This window comes from Natrix helvetica (assembly GCF_964273705.1).
Source record: "Natrix helvetica genome assembly, chromosome: 1".
NCBI classification, from domain to species: Eukaryota; Metazoa; Chordata; class Lepidosauria; order Squamata; family Natricidae; genus Natrix; species Natrix helvetica.
Genome location: NC_138548.1, coordinates 243,078,744 through 243,098,118, shown reverse-complemented (window position 1 = coordinate 243,098,118; position 19,375 = coordinate 243,078,744). Strand labels below are relative to the sequence as shown.

Genomic DNA, 19,375 nt, shown 5'->3' with positions numbered 1-19,375 from the left:
TCTAGTGCCAGCAAATCATGGATCGAAAGGAACCTGTCAGGAATAAAGATGGATGCTCAGCCTCCTTCCAGGCCAGGTGTCAAGGACCCACTAGTGTTTGGACTCTCTCTGGTTGGTGCTGGGACCTCCTTCACTGGAGCCAGGGGGAGTGGAGGACAACCAACTTAGGGGGCTGCTTCGGATGCCAGCCATTGCAATTGGAGCTTGTTGGGGGAAGGGGAGTTATTTCTGGGCTGGATTTGATTCCACTGCTGAGGGCTTAGAGTTGTGAGCACAATGTTGCCTCATCGCCTCAGAACCACAGTATGGTCTCGCCTTGCAAACTCACTCACAGACGAGCGCACGTTTGCCAGAGAATAATATGCAGCCAAGTAAAAGAGCACTTTAAAAAAAAATAAAGCTTGAAGTTTTCTTTACAGAGGATCCAGCAGTTGATCCCATGACTAAAAGCACATCTGGAACTAGGAAGGCCACCTCATTTGCCTGGCAAGGTACCTTGGCCCGCAATATTGACTGACACGCTCCCCTTGCCAGGGAGTGGAAGAATTGGATGGTAAGTTAGTTGTGTGATGTATGCACGGAAAACTAAGTATCTACAGGCAAGAGGGTATAGAAAATAAAATGCATTAGAGCCGCTATGTCTGGGGGATTAAAAAGTACATTATGTGAGGGATATCCAGAAACTGTGCTGCTTGGGGGGACCAGCAGAGGGTAGTATAGCTATGCAATCTCTGGGTGCAATAGCAATAATAAGATGGCACCCAAAGCCGATGTGTGTGCTTGCATGCATGTTCCTAAGGTCAAAAGTAGCATTGTGCATGGGAAAGCAGGGAAGGTTATGTTCCTTGGGCTACCAGGACAGAGGGGCCGAAGTGCTGTGCTGAGCACAGGGGACTGGATGCCTTTCAGTGCTGATCTCGTGGACGCTGTCCTTTGCATTCCATCCCACCGTCAGGGCCTGCGTTCAAGCCAGCCGGGACTCTCTCCTCCCGATCCAGTCAATATGTCTCCTTCCCCCTCCCCTTCCCCACAGTCCCTGTCCAAGAAAATAGGGAGGGACGAGGGAGAATACGCCAGCACCACTCTGGCTTGTTTACAGCTCCTGGCACAGTCCAGTTAGGACTCAAAAGGCAGTTAATCATTAACACCCTCCTGGGATCCCTGGCTCTTCAAGCCTTGTTGTCTCCTAACCCAGGAGCCCCCTTCCCGGTAGCTGACAAAATCCCCCATGTGCCCAGAGTCAGACTTCCTGGCTGGAAAGCTATGCTGGGTTCCCATGGGTGGTTGGGCAATGCCCTGGGTTCGTGCAGAATAAACTCCGAGGCCCCCGTGAACTAATGCCTTCAATCCTTCTCTAATCTGGTTAAAGGGCTTCTGAATGGGACTGCAGTGCTCTGGACAAGCAAGCTATTCTTTGCTGGGCACCTTGCAACAACAGGCCAAGCTTTTGGCAACAGATCCCGCCAGAGCTCTGCTGGGATTAAGAGGGGGCTGCTCCTCTTACCCCATGAGGCAAAAATCCCTTGGCCTTGGATTGCTGGAGTTTTAACTGTGGAGCCTTGGAAGGAACAACTTCCCACCAGACACCAGAACTTCCCAGTCCCCCAAATTCTCGATGGAAAAGGACAACCAGAAACCCGGGAGATCCTCTTTTGCTAGAAGGCAACTGCACCTTTCCGAAATTGTCAGGATGTGATTGATCCAAAGTAGAGAGTTTGGGTTTAGCAAGAGAAGGAGTCCCTGTGGCTAATAATTCTTGCTGCCTCCCCTCGTGGGAACAACATACTCATCCAGTAAATTAATTTGTTTAAGACATTTTTAGACCACCTACTGATTGCAATGAATCCACAAAAGTGGGTCACAGTAATTGGAACCGATAGTCAAACCAACACCCACTGATACAGGCACGAATAGTGTAAATCCAGAGCAGTTGGTGATCCTTCAGTCAGTATAGAAATAACTGGGTCTCCCCTGATGTGATTAAATGGCAATGCATAATGGTAATTGCCCTCATTCTTTCCCAGCATTAGGCTCTTCTCCAGTGAGTCCTTCCTTTTCATTAGGTGGCCAAAGTATTTGAGTTTCATCTTCAGAATCTGGCCTTCTAAAGAGCAGTCAGGGTTGATTGATCTCCTCTAGGGCTGACTGGTTTGATCACCTTGCAGTCCAAGGGACTCACAGGAATCTTCTCCAGCACCATAGTTCAAAGGCCTCAATTCTTTGGCGCTCAGCCTTTCTTATGGTCCAACTTTCACAGCCATACATTGCAACTGGGAAAACCATAACCTTGATTTTACACACTTTTGTTGGCAGGGTGATGTCTCTCCTTTTTAGTATGCTGTCTAGATTTGCCATAGCTTTCCTCCCCAGGAGAAAGAGTCTTTTGATTTCTTGGCTGCAGTCCCATCTGTGGTGATCTTGGACCAGGAAAATAAAACCTGTCACTACTACCTCCATTTCTTCCCCATCTATTTGCCAGGAATTGAGAGGGCCAGATGCCATGATCATAGTTTTCTTAATGTTGAGTTTTAAGCCAACTTTTCCACTCTCCTTCTTCACCTATATCAAGAGGCTATTTAGTTCCTCTTCACTTTCTGCCGTTAGACTGGTATCATCTGCATATCTGAGGTTGTTGATATTTCTCCCGGCAATCTTAATTCCAACTTTTGATTCATCTAGCCCCACTTTTCTCATGATGTGCTCTGCATATAAATTCTGTCTATAGCGTGCATATTTCTCTCCCGCATATGAAAGCTACTGATTCTGCTCATTGAAAAAAAAATCTCCTAGATATGCTTTGTATCTTGCCTTTTGCCTCTAAGCTTGAACCCATAGCGAGTTAAAACTTGATGCCCTGCTTCTATGGCTGGTCTGCATTTGATTGGAGGATGCCAGAGACTTCTCAGTAGTTGCACCATAGGCTCAGCTTTTCCTCTTTGAAGACAAGGGCCTTCTACGGGGGTTTCTGTGTTCACGCCTGCTTTTAATTCTTCTGTGCTTTGGTGGGATATGCAGTATTCTGTGGATAAACTGCCTGCTGCTTTCAGGCATCAATCCAAGCACATCATGCAATCTTGTTAGGCTCTGTGCAGCTGTGTTGAACCTTCCCCAGGTAATGACTTCTGGCTCACGATTAGCACTCAGATGTTAGGTCTGACACCACAGAACATTTAATAGACTAGCCGCTTATGAACATTTAGTTTATTTTCTTTTTGATGTCATCTTTTATGCCTCTTACACTTTTCATATCCTTTTTGCTCTTACACTTTCTTGTATAAATTATATTACCTTCCCATTCCTTATAATAAAGTTTGATTCAATTTGATTTTGATAACGATACTGTTCATTACAATCCACTTTTGCAACTAGGGTCAAAGTAAGACATAATTGTGTAAAATAAAAAGAGCGGTGCAGATTTTAGACTCATGGATTAGGAGAGAGACAATGTGTGAATCAGTTGTCGGTTTTAGCAACTAAAAATAGTTCTTCTATTTAATGATTACTGAGAACTGTTTGTTGAAAATCAGAGCACTGAATATAACATCCTCCAAATTTTTTGCAGCGTCCAGGATATTAGATCAGTATTATCCAAAATGAGGTTTAAATCAAGGGCTTTCCAGATTATGTGGAAATATGCATATCATAATTGGTTGTTTTTCCCAGGGAAAAGCAATTAGAGGTTAGAGCATGGCATGGTTATTTTCCTGTTGGCTGTCTCTCTACTTTGGAGTAATACATAACTCACAAGTGTCCCCTCTTCCATTTTCACAGGAATAAGGAAATTCCACTTCAACTAGGTAACACTTTTAACAACCACACAGTGTTGTGCAAGAATAACAGCAAGAATATCTTTTTAGGAATGTAACACAGGCCTGTATCACACGAATGCATATAAGCACATGTTGTATAAAGAATATACAGTAGTAATGCATGTAAACATTTGTGGCAAATAAGTGAAATTATTATTTAAAGAGCTGTGAAAAGTGTTTCTTGAGGATTAAGATAAAGGTGCTGTAGAATACTTTTTTTTTGAAAAAAAGAGAAATAAATAGATTCATGTGGATAGTCAGATTTTAATGTTTGGTATAATTAGCTAAAAGCTTCATGGAGCCAAATGGATGTAAAGTCTTGAATTATGTTACCTTGTTTCAGAAATTCCATTACAATAGCAAAAGTGTTTAGGGATGCATTGACATAAATTTATTGTCTTTTCTAGTTTGGAAGTGACATGGGATCCCTGCCTTTCTACGATGTACTGTGTTTCCCCCAAAATAAGATAGGGTCTTATTTTCTTTTGCCCCATGAAATATGGCCTTGGGCTTATTATAGGGGGAGGGCTTATTGTTTTGGGGTTGCCGGGCAGCTGCTCCCTTGCGAGCGGGCTCCCAAAGAGCCGGGCACAGCCAAGGGTGGCTGCTCGTCAGCGTGGTCACCTCATGGCTGCTTCGCCCCTGAGGCTGTGCCCAGCTCTTCAGGAGCCCGCTTGCAAGGGAGCAGCCACCCGCCAATTCCCCCCTCTGGCCAGGCAGAACACCAGTCCTCAACCTAGCGGTATCCCGAAGGTGCCAAGCAACGTGAGTGCCTTTCCGCGTCCCCCCAGCTCCCCCGGCTTGGCACCTTCGGGATACCGCTAGATCAGTGAGCAGAGGGGGGGTGTTGTCCAGGAGGCTTATTTTTGGGGGTGGGCTTATATTTTTGCCCACGCGAAAAATGTGGCAAGGCGTTAGTTTCAGGACAGGTTGTATTTTTGGGGAAACACGGTAATGCCACACTATTTCCTTTTTCTCTCGTGTCCACAAGTGACTTTGATCAAGCTGTTTCTTATTTTTATATCTTCACGAAAGAAGCTTTCTCAGATGAGCTGCAGGGAAACATGCATGCCTCTGTGGTGTTTTATAAGTAACTAGAACTCCTACATGGGCTACATAATGTGCAGATCATCTCGGTGTGGTAACCCGGAGAACCGGTTCAGGGGCGTGGCAGGCCTGGGTCGCTGCCGGTTCCAGCTTCCCAGGCCACCAAACATTACTGGTTCAGCTGAACCAGTCTGAACCGGTAGGAACTCACCACTGCTTGTTATTGAGTTTCTGGATATACTGTCAATGTCTTTCTAGATGAAGTCTGCCCTGCTGGGCTCAGACCTGGAAATAAAGCCTAGAACTCCCCGATTTAATGCTCTACATCTAAATTCAACACACTGAAGGTAGAAGCAGAGTCTTTCTGATCAGGGACTGGGTAGTTTGTATCTAGCTCTCTGTCTTTAGAGTGCCCCCCCCCCACCCCAAGTTCTATCCTGCTCCCAGGATTTATTTATTTATTATTTATTTATTCACCAAATTAAGTTATTCTTATCCTTGGGAAAATCGTGTTTCCTCTTAATAGCGTCTAACTGCTGCCGCCTGGGAGCTAGAAAGCTCATTAATCAGAGAGGCTGGAGGAAGCTAGCAGCAGCAAGAGCTGTCCATTCTGTTGGGATGAGCTTTCTTCATATTAAAATAAGACGGACAAATATAATGTGTCTCTTAATTGGAAAGAGCCTGTACAGCCTCTGCTCACCTTGGCTCAGGTTTCTTGGACCGTGAACTCCACAGGCAAATTTCCCCCTCTGGGAATTACTATATCTTCAAAGCCAGAATGATAAGAAAGAGCCACCTCCTTCCCTACTGGAAACTGCTCCTTTGGTACTGCTATCAAACTTTAACACAGACTTCCTTGCTGTGAAGGAAGAAGCCCTTTTTCAGCTTGCAACATCTGGAGATGGTCTCAAATTCCACACCCAGGAGAATTTAAGAGCTCTCAGGTTGCTGGAATTTGCAGAGATATTGGTATATGCACGCATTGGGAGGACAGACTAATTTTATTCTTTGTCAGCTATTACCTTTCCACTGGAAGAGTTTATTTTTTTTACTGTATTGCTGGCAGAGAAGTACCCTCCAAGGAAGCCCAGTCACACGCTATCCTGGGAGCTGTAGATTCTTCCAGAAAAAGAAAACCTTTGCTCTAAATCTGCCCTTCCTTAGAAATAATTCAGTTTGTGCTTCTCGATGCCCCTTAACCCAGCTGGACATGCTACTTTCCTGGCCCAGTCCCTGAACTGAAAGGGCCTCTTCCTGCTCCAGCCCAGCACTGTTGGGCAGAGATTTTCTGGTTAGAAGCCAGTTTCTTTGCACCAGCCACATTCAAGTAGTCTCACCCAAGCTACATGACAGCTCAGGCCCTCCTAATGGTTTTTAGAGTCTGCCTTGGGAAGAGGGCAAAGAAGATACACCATTGACTGTGCTCAGCTCAGTCACAATAATTGGGGATATGTGTTCTCCCTGCCGGAGTGGCCTCTCTTCTCCATGCTTGGTGAACGTGCTCTAATGACTAATGACCCTGTAGTGCAGGCTAATGACCCTGGCCCCTGGGAAGAAAGCATCAAGGACTTCCTAAAACTGTTTCTCTACAGCACCCAAATATACTGATTCATGACATAAGCTCAGCGGGTTAGGAAAGGAAAACTCATGTTATTACAGTTCAATCTATCTTGCAAGATCGTAAGATACAACTGTAACACTACAATTGCTTTTTGCTTATCAATTAAAATGGGAAAGAGCCCTCAAGGAGGGGGGAAAAACCCCAGCATTACTCCATAAACACTGGAAACTTCCACTGAAAACAGATTCTCAATAAATTGAACTACACTAGATGAGCATTCCAACTTCATCCTTAATAAGCAAAACGTTTTAACAGATTAAAGCCACTTAAATTCTTTAGTGCATCATAATGTTTCATTATCATAATGTATCTACCCATGAAACAATGCATAACATGAAACACAAAAGCTTTCGTTCCATCTGTTTCCATCTTTTCTATGTATTTGTTTCAGCAAATTAGTCAATTATCGGATCCTTGAATCTTAAACTTTTAATGTTTTAAATTAGGCCGTTTCCTTCCATCGACTAATATTCTATAAACTGCAGGAAACGTGATATTCCAGAAGAACCTTTAATGGCAGTAATTAAAGTATAAAGAGTACAATTTAAATGAAAGCGCAATAATAGCCAATAATTCCTAATAGTATTTCTCCTTTTGGACCAGGTTTTATATAAGTTCATGACGAAGCTGATAATATTTGTCAATCACAACTACATTCCTGCCTAAACGAGATATTTGGAGACAGGAAACGTCACGTAAAATCTCAAGTCATCCAGTGTAACTTTCCAGCAAAGATTGCTAGTGACTAACAAGTTGGGTTATTGCTCCTCATAGAATTATTTTGGCCATCAGGCACAATTCCCTGCTCAATGCAGAAATTCAGATTAGTGAATCCTTGAGCGATGGTTTTCTTCCCTCTGTTTGAACCTGTCCAGATAATTATACTGTAGATACCACTGCTACCCTGTTGCAACAAACAACAGCAAAAAGGAGTCTTATGGGCCCTTGTAGACTGAAAATTTAGGATATATACGTAATGTTTAATGGATGTGAGTCCACTTCCTCAGTTTCATTTGATGAAGTGGAAGCCAGTCCATGAAAGTTTCTGTCCTGACAAGTTCAGAATTACAGAGTTGGAAGAGACCATTTAGGCCATTGAGTCCGATCCCCTGCTGAGCACAAGAGTCCTAATTACAATTTCTCGACAAATGGCTATCTATTTTCTGCTTGAATACATCCAGTGAATGAGTGCTCACAACCTCTCTGGGTAACTGGTTCCACTGTTAAAATATTCCTTATTATGAATTTTATCCCCTTAACACTCAAAGAGGATCTATCTGTCTGCCTGGAAGGCAATTGCATTCTTTTGTACCTTAAATAGGTCTCAAATCTTTCCCCCCCCGTTATGACGTCCTTATTTAAGGTATATGAAGAGTGCCATCACTTGGGTTACCCCTATTTGGGCTGCAAAAATGCAGATAATCAATACATCACCACAAATGCACTTGTCTATTTCTCTTGGGTTGTTTTTTTTTACAGACAAGCCAAAATAGCCATTGAGGATTGTAATTAATGATGGAGAGGGAGCGATGCACCTTAGCAGCCTCAAATAGCCAAGAGGAATGTAGCAGATGCTAGTCCAGCAATAGCAAACCTTTTTTGGCTCACGTGCCATAAGCGAGGGGAGCGCAGGGGGGGTCATGCCACACCCATAATGCAATGCGTGACCCCCCCCAGCGTGCATGTGCATATGACAGGCACTCCCCCCCATTTTCTGCATGCTTTTTTCGCCCTCCCCAGGCTCCAGAAGCTTTATAGGAGCTTGGGGAGATCAAAAAAAGCCTCCCCCCTCAGAGGCCCTCTGGAGGCTTCAGGGAAGCTCCTGAAGCCTCCGGAGGGCCTCTGGGGGGGCACGGGGGCTGTTTTCGCCCTCCCCAGGCTCCTATAAAGCCTCTGGAGCCTGGGGAGGGTGAAAAATGGCTTTTAAAAAGGCTGAAAGGGCAATGCCTCGCGTGCCCTGACAAATGGCTCCGTGTGCCACCTGTAGCACGCGTGCCATAGGTTCGCCATCCCGGTGCTAGTCCCTATCTTCTCATTGGTGAGATAGCAATAGCACTTAGACTTATATACCACTCCATAGTGCTTTACAGCATTCTCTAAGGCATTTATAAATGCTTAGAGCTTCTGGAGCCTGGCGAGGGTGAAAAAAGCATGCAAAAAATGGGGGGGGGGAGCACCTGTCATATGCACATGCACGCTGGGGTGTGTGTGTCACACATTGCATTATGTCAGCATATTGCTCCCAGAGATCATGAATGAGAGATCATAAATCATTTGTATGCCAAGACATGTGCTGGGGAATGACAGAAAACAGATAAAAGGACTACCTCCAGGGTGGGAATAAGACAATGCTGCATCCTGAGACATCTTCTAAAAATAGTTAGTGGGGCATCTTTGAACTCTGATCATATGGAAGAGCTTAAAGTCACAAATTGGGAATGGGGGAGTTATTACCAAATGAAAGAAGCCCCCTAAATAAATGGTTATGTGGCTTGAAATGGGTCAGTGCCATTCTACAACTTTACTGGAAGGGAGGAAGGGAGAACAGAACGGTAACTTTTAGGGGAGAAAAATAAAGAGGTTATGGAAATGAAATTTATTTTAGGAGCAACTCTTTTCTGTATATTTGTCAGAACTCTGCAAGTTTCCGAATTACTGTGCCCCAGTGGTGGGATTCAAAAAAAATTATTGCCAGTTCTGTGGGTGTGACTTGGTGGGCGTGGCATGGCTTGGTGGGCGTGGCAGGGGAAGCTTACTGTAAAATCCCCATTCCCTTCCAATCAGCTGAGACTCGGGAGGCAGAGAATAGATAGGGGCGGGGCCGCTCAGAGGTGGTATTTATCGGTTCTCCGAACTACTCAAAATTTCCGCTACTGGTTCTCCAGAACTGGTCAGAACCTGCTGAATACCATCTCTGAAGTGCCATATTAGATCCAGAGAATTGCAGTTCAAGAAAGAGCACTGCAGGCGTATCTTGGGGATTACTTCATGATCCAGATTTAAACGTGTGACTATCCTGCCACAGTTTCAGTTACCTTTGCTTCTAATGTCTTATCTTCACTTTTAGCCTCATTTAATTTGATGAACCATCTGGAGGGAGGCTTGACCTACATGCCTGGTTCCTATCAAACAGAGAGCTCTGGATTCTATCCATTCAAGAGACCAGAGAGAGACTGGAGATGCATTGGTTGAAATGTTATTTTTAGGCACAGAGTAAAATGTATCACTGTACAGCTATCTTTGTAGATGGAAAAACGCCTTAATTCATACTTCCTCTACTTAACCTGAATATAGACCCACCAAATTTGACGCACTTTTGCAAAGTAAGTCAATCGATAGGTGGGTGGGTAACTGAAAAGCCTAATGTTGGAACTCCTGATAGTTAATAAAAATCAATGATGTTTGGTAGTTTTTTCCAAGAACAATAAATATAAGCATGTGCCCAGATCATAACACAGGGCAAAATGATGTTGAGAAGTTTTCTGATTCATAGTTCCAGGAGAATATATACAGTATATAAGTATAAGATGCACCTTTCCCCCCCCCAAAAGAGGGTGAAAATCTGGGTGCGTCTTATACACTGAATACAGCATTTTTGCCTCCCGAAACTCTGCCCCCTTTGTAAAAATGGCTGTGCAAAGCCTTTAGGAGGCTTATAGAGTGCTTCTGGGGATTGGGGAAGGCAAAAATGAGTGAAAAATGGGCCGTTTTTTGCTTGCTTTTGCCCCCCCAGCCCCTAGGAGCACTGTATAAGCCTCCTAAAGGCTATGCATGCCATTTTTTTGGACAAGAATGGGCCCGTTTCCACACAAAACGGACCATTTTTTGCTCTTTTTTGCCCCCCTCCCAGCCCCCAGGAGCACTCTACAAGCCTCCTAAAGGCTATGCATGCCCTATGTATGCCCGGGCCATTTTGGGGAGGTCTGCAGAGTGCAAAAACTTTTGTTTTTAATTTGCCTCTTCAAAATCTTGGTGCGTCTTATACTCCAAAAAATATGTTAAGGCTGTGAATAAAGAATGAAGGAAAGGACAAGAGTAGCACTGCTCACTACATTAAAACATCTGGATGTTATATAACAAAAGCAGGCAACCCTCATGGCCAGAGGCTCTAATTTTACTTTTCAAAATTTGGAGATGGAGTGGAATCCATGGCTTACAAGGTCCTAGTGGGTGTTACACTGTAATTCCTAAAGCCCGAACTGAATTTTTTAGATCTTTTTAAAGGGGGCGGGGTGGACTAGGTGATTAATGGACAAAATCAATGCACTAAATTTTGATAGTGCATTACAGCTCTATTTTGTCTTTAAAAAAACCATGATGACTGTTCCTGTTGAAAGTCTTATCTACCTATTTTGGTGTGGTATGGCTGGACCTCTTGGAGGGCATTAAAAAAATGAAAGCTATCCATGGCCTATATTATACAATTTTATCTTCTCTGATAAATAAATATACAATCAAATAAACTACTACACTTCTGAAATATTGATGTCATGCTGGCCACATGAATGGGGAAATGGCTTTGGACAGCATTGGTTCAATGGATGAGCACTGCCCCCTATAGTCCAGGCGTCTCCAACTTTGGCAATTCGACTTCAACTCCCAGAATTCCCTAGCCAGTAAAGCATTCTGGGAGTTGAAGTCTGCTAGGCTTAAAGTTGCCAAGGTTGGAGACTCCTGCTATAGTCGGTAATGACTAGCAGAGTAAAATCCGCAGGGACTCCCTTTTTTACCCTTCTGAAATGTATGGGATGAGTTTTATTTTACAACAGAACAACAATGGTTGGCAATACTAACAACCCTCCATTTGAGAGCATCCTTAGTTACTCTGGGATTCTTTTCTGAATAAAGTCGTGGAATGGAAGTGCTGGAAGAGACCTTGAAGACTCCTTGCTCTGACCATGGCAGGAATTCATTATTAGAGCATCCCAAAAAGATGGCATTTGGTGATGATTATATATATAAAAGCAATAGATTATTAGCCCCATTGTACATTTTAGCAATGTATCACAAGACAGGAGTGTGCGTAAGGCAAGGATTAGAGATAAAAAACACGATTAAGCGAGCTCTGGCTACATCACTAGGTGAAACTTCATCATCCAGGATGATCTGGAAGAAATTTGTTTTTGAATACTAATAATAAAGTTGAGTTAGAAGCTAACTGTGAAAATAGAACCTCTCTGTTAATCCTAACCAGGATAAAATTTCTTGGCCTCTTACAATAAAATCTATTGATTCTGACCTCTGCTGCCATTGTTTCAGAGGAAGGGGACAAGGGGAACCCTATACTCAAAAGAAAATGATCAAAAGAAGACCATGAAAAGAAAATGATGGTCATTGCAGTCATCTATATCTAGAAAGCACTACTGTTTGTGTCAGAAGGAGCTAGAAGGAGCCCAGCAGATGTTAGGTCTTGCATTAAGGAAGTAACAAGGTTCTGTGGAGGGAATGGGGTGTTACCAATATAGAATTATTCCTTGCTGCTACTATCACACAGCTACTTATATTAAGATTTATCTCAGCCCCTCCAGGATGTCCTTCTATTTCCATCTTTGCCTGGAGCCATTTATAGTTCCAAAAATAAGCCCCCAGAATCAAAGTTAACAAGCAGGAATCCCTGTACAATTTGTGGCATTTACATACATTTGGTTACAAGAAACAAACAAAGGAAAGTTAGGCAGCATTCAGGGGTGCTATTCCCTTCCCTTCCCTTCCCCACCGGTTCGTAAATATGCTCATCCTTCTGTGCATGCGCTTTTGGCGAAAAAAGGGCCTAAATGGGATGCCAGAGAGCCGGGGAGGGTGGGAGGGGTCACCTGCAATTTCCGCTACTGGTTCGAGCGGACCAGTCCAAATCAGTAGAATACCATTTCTGGCAGCATCCCTCTCTCCTAGAAGAGATTCTGCCTACCAAGGCTATATTTTGGGGTAGCTGAAATCACTAGCTTCAAGCTGCTGAGTTTTTTCATTCTGGGCTTAGCACAGCATTTAAAAGCCAGACAAATGGAGCATGGTGAATCCCAATTTGCACTCCTCAGACTGTCACCAAATTACCCTGGCCAATATTTGACAATGAAGCAATTGATTTTTGATATGCTATCAAACTTTTGATTGGATGGAGGAGTATAATAAATATGTTTATTATAGGGCAATATAAGCACATTAAGACTATTTTTTCTGCCTTAATTTCTTCTTGGAAAAAAATGGCCTAATCACAGCATTTGTACGATCCCCTCCTGCAATTTTCAGGAATCCAAACATTTTGAAGATACTAAAGTGCAGCTCTGACCTTGAAAATGGCAGTCTAGTCCTGACTTAAAACATTGGTGGAAAAATATATGGTGTCATCATTGCTGTATATTGAAGTTCCATTTTAGTTAGCTGTCTTAAAATCAAGGAGAGACCTTTTCTCCATTAACCGCCCTTTAGTATTTTTCAGAACTATCCTAGAGTAATGCAGAAATAAGGCTACAGGATGAAATGGGAATCTGTGGCTATTTTATAATCTTCTTTCACTGCCCCATAACCTTATAATAATACAAGAATGGTGTAATGGTATGTCATCACACTCAGCTTTTTCTGTTCTCACTCTGTTGGTGCTGCCTGCTAGAGGGACACAACCTGGAATTTGAGTTAGTATCATTATTTAATATACTTTGTATTGCTAGATTTTTCTATAGAGAAGAAGAGGGTGATGTCCACTACAGTGGCAAAAATGTAACCTCTGCCACTTCTTTGGACAGAGAGTGAATTCCATTACTGATAACAAAAGGAGACCATAGGATCCTGGAAAAACAATTATTTAAAAAATGATAACAGAAGAAATGAAGGGAGTAAAAACTCCAAATTAACGCCATGTTCCATAGCAATGGAAGGTAGAATGGCAATCAGAAATGGTACAATCCTACACGACTTTCCAGAAGTAACTTTTTACTGAGTTTAAAAGAGTTTATCACTGATTTAATGCTGTTCCTGTAATTTATTCTGTAATTTCATAATTTGTGTTTTAATAAGTTTTTCCATTTGTGGCAAAATGTTATGCCATTGCTATTATTTTGGTGGTGGGGTTTCACATACTTTATAGGACCTTTCTACCAAATTGTTATCAAATTTGTTCATTAATTTTTTGTTTATTAATGTGTTTTAATTAACACATATCTTAAATATTAGCAGCTTCTCATTTGGGTTTTTAAAGAACTCTGCAGTAAATGCCATTAGTTCTTGTGACTGTCAGTTGAATTAAACTTTTCATTATTTGTCACCTTTGGATGATATAAAGAATAGGGTAGAGATAAAAGATAGGTTGGATGGATGGATGGATGGATAGATAGAAAGTAGATAGCATAAATAGATAGAAGGTAGATAGGATAGATGATAGATAGATAGATAGATAGATAGATAGATAGATAGATAGATAGATAGATAGATAGATAGATATAGATAGATAGATAGATATAGATAGTTTGATTAAAGGTAGATAGGATAGATAGGTAGATAGGATAGATAGATAGATAGATAGATAGATAGGTAGGTAGGTAGGTAGGTAGGTAGGTAGGTAGGTAGGTAGGTATAGATAGATAGATAGATAGATAGATAGATAGATAGATAGATAGATAGAAGGCAGATAGAATAGATTGATAGTAGATTGATTAAAGGTAGATAGGATGGATAGATAGATAGATAGATAGATAGATAGATAGATAGATAGATAGATAGATAGATAGATAGATAGATAGTAGATAGACTAGATTGATAATAGATTGATTAAAGGTAGATAGGATAGATAGATGGATAGATAGATAGATGGATAGATAGATGGATAGATGGATAGATGGATAGATAGATAGATAGATAGATAGATGGATGGATGGATGGATGGATAGATAGATAATAGATGATAGATGATAGATAGATAGATAAGATAGACAGACAGAAAGATGAGAGAGAGGAAGAGGAAGAGAGAAGGGCGATACAGTCAGACAGAATATACAGATCAGTATCTTCTTTGCTGGATGCTTCAATTTCAGGGTCAGCTTCTTTGATGTTTGTAGGTTCATATTTATTTTATTAAGAAGTGTGGCCCTGATTTCAGAGGATATCACTCTCCCCTCTTTCAGTAATACAAGTTACTTGATCCCATACATGTTTACTCTGAATGTCAATATTGCTTACTTAAGCATAGGTGCACACAGAACAGCAACTCTAGTCAATTCTTCTGGAACAGACCTTTGCAAAGAGATAATGGAAAAATATAGATTTTCATTTTATAGCCCTCCTCTGAGTACATATTTATTTATTTGATTTCTATAGATTCCCCTCTAATCAAGGGACTCTGGGCAGCAGATGTCATAAGACGTAAAAACTATTAAACCTATTAAAACAGTACAGAATAAATATCCATGGCACCAAATAAAACGGTTAGTACGGATGTTAGTCAGGAAATGAGCATCTTAGCACACTTGGGGCCGCAAACCTGGGCACACAACCAAGTCTTCACGTCTTTATAAAAGGCCTACAACAGGGGTGTCAAACTGGATTTCTTCAAGTGCTGGATCAACATGCAGACAAGCAAGATCAGAGCTGCTTCCCACTTTGATGCTTCTCTTGTTCTTCCTCACATATACGCAAACACACATGCAACAACACATAGGCGCCAACATTTCACTAATGCTTGATGTTCAGCACTCAAGATAAAGATTGTAGGAATAGGAGAAAAGGGATGTGTGTCCTCTCTTGTTAAGACGCTAGCGGCTAAGGGATTAGCCCTTAGTGCGTTAATGGCACATACTCCATGGCCGAGTTGGCATGGAAGCTACAATCCAGCCCAGCAGGGGCTTCCTTGCTTGGCTGTGAACGAAGGGAAGCCCTGAGGAGGAACTGATGCGATGAGGTGTGTGGGGTTGGCTTTCTTCCAATAATAGAGATCCAATACCTTTAGCTAACCTTCTTAAGGGGAAGCTCATTAGCTCTGTCATTCACAGGCATTCAACAGTTGCCCTCTCTGCTCTTCTCACTTGCTTTTCCACCTCAGCTCTTGCTCCTTAATTCTGATTTACCTTCCCCTTCACTGGTCTTGCTGGCAGGTTGCTAGATGAAAACAACAGGCTGAAAACATGACAATGGATCAACTGAGTCAGCTCTACAATCATGGGTAATCTCTTCGACCCAGTCCTCTTCCTATCTTTGTGCATAAAATAGCCACAAAAAAATCTGATGGTTTCATTTTTCAGTATTACCAAGTTGTCAGGATGAGGGAATGATTAGCCTAAAGAAGACAGACACCAGGCAATCTTTTTTGCAATAATCTTTACCATAATGGCAATGGCATTTCATAGGTTTCATAGAAGCTCTTCATGGTTGGCTGAAATTTTCTGATTTTAACAGCTCATTCCAATGGGCTCTGTCATTTGGAAGGTAATGTAGGGGGAGGAGCTTCTTCATAATAGCTTATCAGTTCCTACCTTATATTGCAATACAATGATGGAAAACTGCCTGAGTGTGGAAGATAGGGAAAGCTGGCACTCGGCTGGAAGCAGAATAGGATTTTTTAAAAAAAGACAGTCTGGACAGAGAGCAAATGCAGATGGATAGTAGTATCTATTTTGGGATGTAGGAACAAACTTCTCATAGGCCTGCATCTATTTTAAATGCTAGCACAAATGGCTGATGTTGCTTTAGCAACAACGGAGAATAGGAGGAAGGCCCTGGAAAAAGTGATACTGAGATATTGTACGGAAGAGATGCTCTTCCAAGATTCTAGTCTTCTTCTGCTCTGCTACTTTATCCCACTTATGCAAACCAAGATTACATTCCCTGGATATATGATGGAGTCCAACGATCAGAATTAATTGAGTTTGGGATTTGCCCACATTGGTCACTGCAATGAAGAGTCAGAGGGGAGACCCATTGTTTACAATCTGGGAGTATTTCCCCCTCCCCAATTCAGGCTCTTCCAGATATGTGAGCTTTAACTCCCTAAATTCACACTGGTGGTCACTTTGCTGAAGGAATCCTATGAACTGAAGTTCATGCATACGGAAGGTGCTAAAGTAAGGGAAGGTTGCTTACTTTATTACTTATTTAACAGTATATTCCAGGGGTGTCCAACCTTGGGAACTTTAAGACTTGTGGACTTCAACTCCCAGAATTCCCCAGCCAGCCATGCTGGCTGGGGAATTCTGGGAGTTGAAGTCCACAAGTCTTAAAGTTCCCAAGTTTGGACACCCCTGGTATATGCTAACAGTAACTTCTCATCTGAATGGTGCCTGGTACTATGACAGTTTTGGTCCCCAATTTCAGTTCTGTCTGCCTGTCTTATAGCACAAACAACTTCTCTTCTGATCTTACATATACTGTGAGAATCTTGTCTCTAAATCAACTCAGGAGGGAAAGCAATGTCTGGCCCATATTTAAGATCAAGATTTGGAACATCGATTCTGATCTGAGTTTTGGGGGGCCTTCCAATTCTATGAGTTCAGGATCAATGATCGATTTATCTGCGGAAGAACCAGCTGCACCTTTCCAACAAGACAGCTTGCTGAGGCTGAAGAACACGGGTAGACCGGCCAGCACAGCTGGTGAAGAGCTGGTTAACGAGAGTTCGCGTGCCAAAGCCTGGCCAACTATCCCAGCCAGGTATCCCGTAGTGAGCACTGGCTCCAACGTCATGAGTTGCAGAAGGAGGCCTGGATGGTGCACATCTTGGCAGTTCTCTGAGCCATGGGTCACATAGCTTTTGTCTGAATATTATACTGCACTCCAGTTCCCTTTGCTTTGCTCTGCTTTCCCCCCACCCCCTCCTCAAAATCAACAACTCGGTGGCATGGAAAGAAGATCCGCTGCTATTTGGTCTAGGGAAGACAGTACTACCGGGAAAAAGAGTTATAATCACCAGTACTCATGGGGGTGGGGTAGGGAAGTGACACCTGTGCCCGTGCTCGTGTTCAAAGACTGCTCCCGAATCTTTTTCTAAACCAGGGGTCCCCAAACATTTGGAACTCAGGGACCACTAAATTCATAATTTTAAATCCTGTGGACCACTAATATGATCTGCCTAATGACTGGCTGGGTGGGCGTGGCTAGGTGGTCCTGTGACTGGATGGGCGTGGCCAACTTGATGTCATTCATGTCAAGGGGCACCTCACCGGCCTCTACTTGACTCTCTCCTCCCAACCTCTCCTTCCCTGCCTGCCCAGGCTCCTTAGGGCCCCAATAGGAAGCAGTGGTTGGAGCTAAGCAGCCACCATGAGAAAGTGTTGGCAAAATAGCTGGTTCATTTCAAATTGGATCTGACGGAGAAGCAGGCTCAGCAGAAGCACCTCACTATGAGTATAGCCTTTCCAAGCAGAGGGAAGACCTGTGGGAGTGCAAGGTTAGGTACCGGCGCTTGAAGGCTCAGTGGGCTGAGATGGTCAGCCAGTTCCAGGCCATGATACAGTCCCACTGAACAAACCCCTCTGGCTCTTTGCCACCAGCGGCACTTCCTTCCAGCCTTTGCCCAAAGCCACGCACCAGGAGGCTGAAGCAGACTCCAAGTTGGAATTTCTGCCCCCCCTCTGACCCACACAAAAAGACCCCGAAAGGGGAGACTCTCTGCAGCAACACAAGCGTTCATTGCAGATATCTGGCCCAGGGACCCCTGATTTAGTGCAATATAAAAAATGCAAATAATTTTTCTGCGTATCCCCAGTTGGTGACCACTGTTCTAAACCAAATCAGTAATCCTACAGCCCTCACTGTAATCTTATAAGATGGAAGGAAACCATCAGAGATGGGAAGGGGAAATCACAGCTCTGTCATTCCAATCTAAAACTAGTCCTGTCGGTTTGACTTTATTGGAAGAAGTGCCAATGAATGGCTCTCATCCAACCGGGTAGGTTGGGATTGGTGACACAACAGGAGTTGTTATTCTGAGGCTGTTTCCCAAGCTGCAAAGTCTCCTGGTGAGTAAGGCCTGTTCAAACAGAACTCTCTGCAATCACTCTGTTGACACAACCCAGCCTGGAACTGAGGCACAAAGGGCACTGGGGAGAGGATGAGATGCGATCCAAAGGACCCCGCTTGGGGCCTCCCATCGCTCCAAAGCTTTCCAGGGAAGTATGTAGTCCTGTGGCAGTAGCTCAGCGATCGCTCCTTGGGCCTTTGACAAAGAAAGGGATAGCAATCAAAAGTAATCCAGTTGGCTACCTCCACCAATGGAAAAGAGGCACAGATCCAAAGCAGGTGTGCCACTAGGCCTGTTGCAAGTTAGCTCCCGAGTATAGTTGACAATGTTAGGGCTCAAATCCTAAAGTATGTTGAGTTGTTATTCACTGCACAAAAGTAGACAATTTGTGGTTAAACGTCATCTGCCGAATCTATAAGAAGCAGAGCCAAAGGTAAGGATGCAGCCTGAAAGATTCTGCTACAAAAATACCCGGTCAGAAGCTTATTTGTGGAGTTAATTCTATTTCGACCTACAGTTAATTCTTGTTTAGTGACCAAAATTGGGAACAGCAATTTGGTTGTTAAGCAAAGAGGGTTGCTAAATGTAACCACAACTGTCCCAAAGGTGTTTTTTCCAAAAAAGCTGGACTTTGTTTTTCCTTGAAGATGTCTGAGAAGCAAGACGTCTTCAAGGAAAAACAAAGTCCAGCTTTTTTGGAAAAAGCACCTTTGGGAAAACTATGACTTGGATGGCTGGGAATTTCCATAAACATGTAACCACAACTGTGTTTATGAACTTACTTCAGCTTTCCTTTGATTCACAGACCTGTGAAGGTCATAAATGGGAGGATTGGTGTAAAGTTATATTTTCATCACTGTTGTGAATGGCTACTAACTAAGGCAATCATTAAACAAGGATTACTTGTAGTTTGCATCACAGATGTTAGGTATATAAAAAAGAGAGATGAATCATATG

The 19,375-nt window shown here is 42.9% G+C and overlaps 1 protein-coding gene across 4 annotated transcripts in view; it reads right to left on the bottom strand.

Annotated features, from left to right (window-relative positions):
* The window catches only part of GCGR (glucagon receptor), a 44,322-nt gene that overhangs the window by 17,038 nt on the left and 7,909 nt on the right, over positions 1–19,375 (bottom strand). The window lies entirely within an intron of this gene.